The 7,241-nt window shown below is 45.3% G+C and overlaps 1 long non-coding RNA gene across 1 annotated transcript; it reads left to right on the top strand.

Moving 5' to 3' along the window:
• Positions 1-5,637: 5,637 nt before the first annotated feature.
• On the top strand, positions 5,638-6,306 carry LOC112589379 (uncharacterized). Its single transcript, XR_003113509.1, has 3 exons — positions 5,638-5,802; positions 5,929-6,041; positions 6,260-6,306. It is a non-coding gene; the product is annotated as an uncharacterized LOC112589379 (long non-coding RNA).
• Positions 6,307-7,241: the final 935 nt, after the last annotated feature.

The following is a 7,241-nucleotide window of genomic DNA, read 5'->3' as shown; positions in this document are numbered from 1 at the left end:
AATGTAATCGTATCAATCAAACGGACTCCCGCGATGATAAGTACACCTCATCGGGTCCCCCTCACCCCGCCCCGCCTCGCTTCACGAGGCGCGTCGACTCGACTCGTCTCGCGCCTCACCCCGATGTTCGCCGCCTTATCGTTAACGTGCGTTCTTATCATTACACATGTAATTATAACCGTGGCGCGCGCGGTTCTCCCTCTCTCTCTCTCTCTCTCTCTCTCTCTCTCTGTCTCTCCCACTCTCTCGTGTACCGCTATTCTACTGCGCGCTATCGGACATCGGTCGCGGCAGCGCTACACGCGAAAATGGAGTTAACGGCTGCCATACCGTGCTCTCGCACACACGCACACACGCACACACACACACACACACACACACACACACACACACATACACACACACATACACACACAACCACGCATGCACGCACGCGCGCACGCACGTGGAAATCACACACTGACGGGGCGCGTAACTCTGGCATTTATGTATTTAACGCGGGATTCCTGCTGGACCTTTCGGCGGTGACCTCGGCCTTTTCTCCCTCCAATTTGATCCGAGCGGGATAATCGGGAAATAATAAATGCGCAACGGGGCGGAACGCGGCAGAAGAGTTTCGGCGCCGTTACTTCAATGGGGGATTATCAGGTAATAGTATGCATCTGGTACACGCGCGCACGGTGGGAAGCGTTTACTCGTTTCGCGATAAATCACCGCGTAATTACACAGGTAGGAAGAAACGGCGCGCGGTTTCACTCCGCGCGCGCTCTCGCGCGCGCGGCTACCGAGTAGTATCGTGAACAAGGAAAAAGGGAGAAAAATGGGAGAGCGGAGAGAGAGAGAGAGAGAGAGAGAGAGAGACTCTCTCTCCTCTCGCCAGGCGTGCCAAGATTTCGGGGATTTCGAAATAACAGCGCTATTTCCAGCGGCCGTTGATATCCCCGCTGGCGGGGGTAAGGGGCTCGGCGAAAATCGGTTCCGCGCGGAAAATCGCGCGCGCGAAAAAGGCGGAGAATGGAAGAGCAGGAGCAGGAGCAGGAGCAGGAGCAGGAGCAGGAGCAGGAGGATAAGCGCGATTCGATTTCGCCCGGTTGGCACGCGAGAGACGTCTTACCCCTAACGCGCAAATAGGTACTTCGAATATCGCAAATATTTTTCTGTCGTCATATTTATCGCGCAGCGGCGTGCGACGAAATTCGATTTGCCGGCGCCGTCTACCAATGGCTCGATCGCCGTCCGGCAGCTCGACTCTCTCTCTCTCTCTCTCTCTCTCTCGAGCGGCAAAAGGACTGACATGACGAGTCTCGAGAGCGGGTGTCCTCGGAGAAAACGACGACGACGACGGGGATGGCGTCGATGAGACCGAGAACGAGTGAGACGGAGACGACGACGAAGACGAAGACGAGAGCGAGGTACGAGTGAGCGATATCCAGGTCAATGAATCGTGCGCGTGAATTCGTACATTTCGCGTATCTCGACGGCGTGGAGTCGAGACAGTGCGCGAGGAGTCGCATCCAATTAGCTTTGACAAACCTTACGCCGAGTTTATCGTTACAAAGTGACGGCATGCCCGCTTTGTGCACCCAAGTTCGTTCAGCGCGAGAGGACGCGCGACGTCCCGGGAAAGCCCGGGCCGTGTAAACTCGACCGTAAGCTCGCGCGAGTGCAGCAGGAAGCGTTGTACCTCGCGGGAGCGATCCGCCGCCAGCTATTACGGGAATGTTGCATGCAACGACGACGACGACGACGACGACGACGACGACGGCGACGACGACGACGGCGGCGGCGGCGGCGGCGGCGGCGGCGGCGGCGGCAGTGGAGGAGACGATGATAGTAACGACGGCGGAGAAGCTGACGGGACGAGACGTGCTGACGTTAACCCTTTCCTTGGGATTTCAATCGGAAGCTATCCGTCCGTTATACACAGCGCCAAGTCTCTCAAGGCGTTTCTAATATCGACTTTCGTCTGTCAGAAATGCGAGTGTACGGAGAAATTAGCGCGCGCGCGTATCGATCTCGACCGGAGGAATCGTTTGTCCTTTTCGGGGGAATGAGATATCGTCGCTATCGTCATCATCGTTGTTATCTCGCTCGAGTTATTTGCGGAATTTTCACGCAGGAAGTTGCGGCGATTATTATAACGCGCTTACGTGTTTTATATATATATATATGTGTGTGTGTGTGTGTGTGTGTGTATACATGATTTATATATAATTACCAAAAGGATCTGGCTTTTCAGATAATTGGCCGGTTTAATATCGCTCAGAGTGAGGAGGGAAGGACGGAGGGCGAATGCAATACCGTAACGTGAACATACGATACTTGAAAGACGCTCTGAAATTCTCGTACTTCTTCACTCGCACTACTTCAATTGCGCGTTATTAATCATAAAATTAAGAGAGAAATGAGTCAGTTCACTGATAATGAAAGAAGCAAGTGTCACAACTGCTAATGACTCGTATATGAACCCACCATGAGTAGCCACTGCCAATATTCAACGGATTTGCATCAGGTTCGATATACCCATGGTTTTTTAGGTCATTGTCTATAAATCCGGAATCAAATTTGAGGAATTCATAATGTGGCGGGTCTAATGTGATGGCGCTTAAATAAAACAAGTTTTGTCGGTTTTTGAAGAATATTTTTTAAGATTAATATCCTCGTTTTATTTTGTATGAAATCCTTTTTATAGACGGCTTTTCCGGTTGCTAATAGTAAACTCGGAGTCAAATGGAATTTTTACAAGAACGGTTTATTTGCTCGCTGTTATAGTTTGCCGTTGACAGTAACGCTCGGAATGAAAGAGGAAAAGCAAAGCAGTGTTTGAACGCGCATGCACAGTATCCGCGGAAGAGTTATCATGAAATGCTACGAAATTCTACCCGCTACCTTGAAACAGCCGCTGCTTCTCTCTCACTCACCGAAACTTTGCGACCTCGCGGTCCGAGCCGGCCGCGTTCCGAAAGAACGCGGCCGGCGAAGAAAATAATTCGCTGAGATTCGGGAGCGCGGAATAGTTCGGGGGGGGGGGGGAGGAGGGGTTCGGCACAAACTAGCGCGGCGCACAGAGGCGCACGAGGAGTGGATCAACTCTTTGCGGCCGTAATCCGAGTCATTCTGACGGCTGTATCTCGGCTTACGACAGCGAAGAAGGGTTAAGTAGAGGAGCACAGCCCGAACCGCGAAGTCACCTTCGAGTCGACTGCTCCGCTCGGCCGGCTCGAACCGGATTTCTCCCCCCTCCCCCCCGCTACCACATCTGCATCCGCCGGAACTGCGCTCTCCGGAACCGTATCTGCCATTCGCGCGGTCGCGAACTCTCTCGCCCGGTCTGAAACAGAAAATAATTTTCCTAACGAAAGAGAGAGAGAGAGAGAGAGAGAGAGAGAGAGAGAGAGAGAGAGAGAGAGTCACGATGAAGGGCAGACTTACGGTACAATCCGGACGGATTCAGGAACCGGTCGAGGTTCCTTCCTCAGTCTACCCATTTCTCTATCTAACATTACAAAATTAATAGCTAAAACCAAATTTGCAAACAGAAATGGCTGCGAACGTCCAAGTGTGACTAGCTGCGGTCAATTGCGGAACGTAACCGAGTTTAATTTAAGGCCTATCAACCTTATGATCGAAACCAAAGTTTCCGAAACCTATTTCGAAATAGGCTTCGTATCTCGGGCCATTGTGACTTTACGCTCTCTTCAAGGTTAAGCTACGAGTACCTTTGTGCGTTACGAACACACCTGTGATTCTTGTGATTCGCGCTCGCGCGCGAAATGCATCGTAAGAAGCTGTTTGCCATTCCGGCCACACAGCGACTCTGGAGCTTCGAAGTCTACCGAAGTGAGAATATAGTCGAGGTTGATTTTCGGTCTCGTGGAGTAAGATGAAAGCTCGTCGTACTAGTAACTCAATCGATCGAGATCATTGAAACATTTCATAACTTCTCTTCAGCGCGATATTAAATGCGCGGTATTAATAATCAAACCAGTCTAGATATCAAGCCACGCAATAAGTAAGTGACTTTGGATATTTTTGGATTTTAGGTCGAACGAAACGGTTACACGTTCTTATTATTACAAATTCATGAAACAACGATGCGCGTCATTTTGATCTGTTTTGGTCTTTCGTTGTATAATAGTTATGTTCAGCAGAAAAAGCTGCTGTACAACTGTTGCAAAATTCATAATTTTAATTGGCGTGTGCTCTTATATTTAGCTGAATCTAAAAGCATGCACCAAGCAGATTCGTCACGAATTTCACAACAGTTGTAAAGCAGCTTTCTCTGCTGTACGTAGCCAAAGCTTCAAGCGAAACCCGAAATTGCTTATTACACAGGCCGGTAACTCGCGTCTGTAATGATCAAGAAGAGGCACACCGTGTCTATATTGCGCGAAACTGCGAGTTGAAACGAGGTGAGATATTCATATCTCAGCAATGGCTAAACCGGTCGAGGTTTCCTTAGTCCCAATCGATACGACCTTAAAAAATAGGAAGAAAGATGTCCTTGTGTTTTTTTTGTGTACGTCTCCAAGTGGATATTTTAAGATATTTTAAGATATTTTAAGATAAAGTCCGAATCACGGAAAATTTCGAGGCGTTAGCGGGCGCGTTGAAGAAGCAGCGAGTGCGAGTGCGAGTGCGAGCAAGCGATAGAGAGTAAGAGAGAGAAGAATATTGCTAGAATATAGGAATAGAAATGTGCGAGAAAGAGAGCGAGAGAGAGAGAGAGAGAGAGAGAGAGAGAGAGAGAAAAGCCAAGATTTTTTGCATTAAATATTTTTTATTGCATTGTTATAATAAGTAATTTATCATAATAACAAGTAAAATAACCATAAAACTCAGTGTTCTAGTAAATAATGAAGACACTGTTTTTGAAGTACCGGACTGTGTATCACTGGGAATTTTCGATTTCGACATTTATCTTCAGATTGCAAATCGCTCTCATTTGCAGAGTTGATGTTGAGTAGAGTTTTTCAGTTGATGCTATTGCTTTGTTATATCATTTCTTTTTGTACCACAGTTGTGTAGAGTTTTATTTATAGTATTCAATAGAAGAATTTATTGTTAGAGATATAAGTTTTACTTGTACAAACTTATTACTTGTATAACGAAAATAATAAGTTGCCCATAAATAAATACATTGCCCAAAGATACATGCTCAGGTACGGTACGATGCACAGTACTAAAAGCGGAAACATTTATCTTGAATAAAGAATTAATTATATTATAATCATATATATATATATGTATATATATATATATATATATATATATATATATGTTAGGTTTCTCAGTTAGCGTTACTATTTTAATATATCATTTCTTTTGTAAAGTAGAACAGTGTTGTAGATTGTTTTGTTATAGTTATAAGTTTTACTTGTATTTATGTATTTTATGTTACATATATAACTTGCAAGAAAATAATTTGAAATTTCTAAAAATGACACAATACGTGTTGCGCGTGTACTTGGTGCCTCTTTTTATCTTCTTGTTTAAAAAGGTAAGTTTTATACAACGTTACGGGCTGTCTGTTGTGAGATACGTCCCGGCGGGACAAGGTCACGTGACTTTCAAAACAACATGCTCATAAGTACGCAACTGCCGCGACTGCCTCCATTACTGTTTACGCCGCGGCGGCGGACCGATCGGCGGATCGTCGCGCGTAATAATTTCCGAATTTTCACAGTGTACGCGCGTGTGTAACATGTAATATTCGTGCGTGTGTGTGTGTGTGTGTGCGTGCGTGTGCGCGTGACGATCTGGAGCATCTCGAGCAATAGCAGTGTTTCATGGTCTTTAAAGGTAAACTTTTGTTGGTTAACTTGGTTAAGTTGAAGAAGCTAATTTGTGGTCTCGAGTCTTTGTACTTTTGCCGCGGGGCGCATTTGTCGCTGTAATACTAATGAGGAAACTTATTTCTTCTTACAGATCTGCTGGAGTTTGCGGCCACGCGATAGCTGCCGGTTACCGGGACGCTGTTTCGACGGACGCCGATGCCGCGCCGGAGGGTCCGGTTCGGGCCGAGCAGAGTCGGCTTCAAGGTCAGATTCATTCGTTTGTTTGTACATGTTCTTCTTGATTCATTGCGATCGTAAATCGAGCGATTGGAATAAAAGCCATTGAATTACAATGGCAAAGGGTCAACGTTTGTATCTGTGCGCGCGTTTCCGCGAGCTGAACTCTCAACCTAACCTAACCTAACCTAACCTAACTTTTAACCAAACGATTTAACTAACGAAACTATATTTTTTTGTTACAGATCCGCAGCAGAACGCGGCTGACTCTGTCTGCTGTGTATCGGGTGAGTCAGAAAAGAAAAACGTTTTTATGGTGATGGATGTTTGCGATATCTCAAGAAAATCAATGCGATTTAATTATACTTTTTTTCACACATTGCTCGAAATAATCAGGAGATCGTGTCTTTCAATGACCGTGTTACACAACAGAATCTCTAAGATATAATATATATTTCTCTCTCTTATATTTACTCTGAATCATTAGAAGATACAGATATAAATGCTTTAGTTTGTTATTATATCGAAATCAAGATATGGAATTATTTGCTGCGATTCAATCAATATAATATACTCCTGCTTCGAGTAGTGTGTAATGTTAAAATTTGATCAGAATTCGCATCATCGCACGTGAAATTCACCATTATTTATCTTATTCGGCTTGAAATTAAATTTTATGTCCGTCGAGTTTATCAATTTTTTATACTTTTCACACGTGTCAGAAGCGATAATATTTCATTTGAAATTACCGATAAATTCGGTACGCACGTTTATTTACGTTACAACTTAGTCCTTACGAAGACGTGCGTTTCTTTCGAATTACCGTTCCGCGAAACAAAATATTTTCGTTTTTCTTCTCTCTTGTCTGAACGTCGTAATTTTCATTCGCGATTGATTCTGCGCGAATCGCGTCTCACGTATACATTCTCGGAACGTTGCAATTTATCGTGCCTTACTTCTTTTTGGGATAAAAATCTCATCTCTTGAACGCGACTTGATATACTTCTTTGTCTCGTCATTCCTTTTCCTTAAATCCCATCGAAATTAATGAAAGAAAGAAAGATAAACAAAGAGAAGGAAGGAAAAAGCGACGAAATATTGTGAAAAAAGAAACTTGTCCTGGATGCTGAGGAGACTGAACATTGGACGGATGACGCAGTGTCAGAGGAGTCAACGAAAGTCGGTGAGTGTGCAGATCAAACACTCAGGAAGCGTCATGTTTTGTAA

Source organism: Harpegnathos saltator, unplaced genomic scaffold, assembly GCF_003227715.2.
Source record: "Harpegnathos saltator strain DR-91 unplaced genomic scaffold, Hsal_v8.6 scaffold49, whole genome shotgun sequence".
NCBI classification, from domain to species: Eukaryota; Metazoa; Arthropoda; class Insecta; order Hymenoptera; family Formicidae; genus Harpegnathos; species Harpegnathos saltator.
Note: the sequence above shows the minus strand (reverse complement) of the source record. Positions and strands in the feature narration are given on the sequence as shown.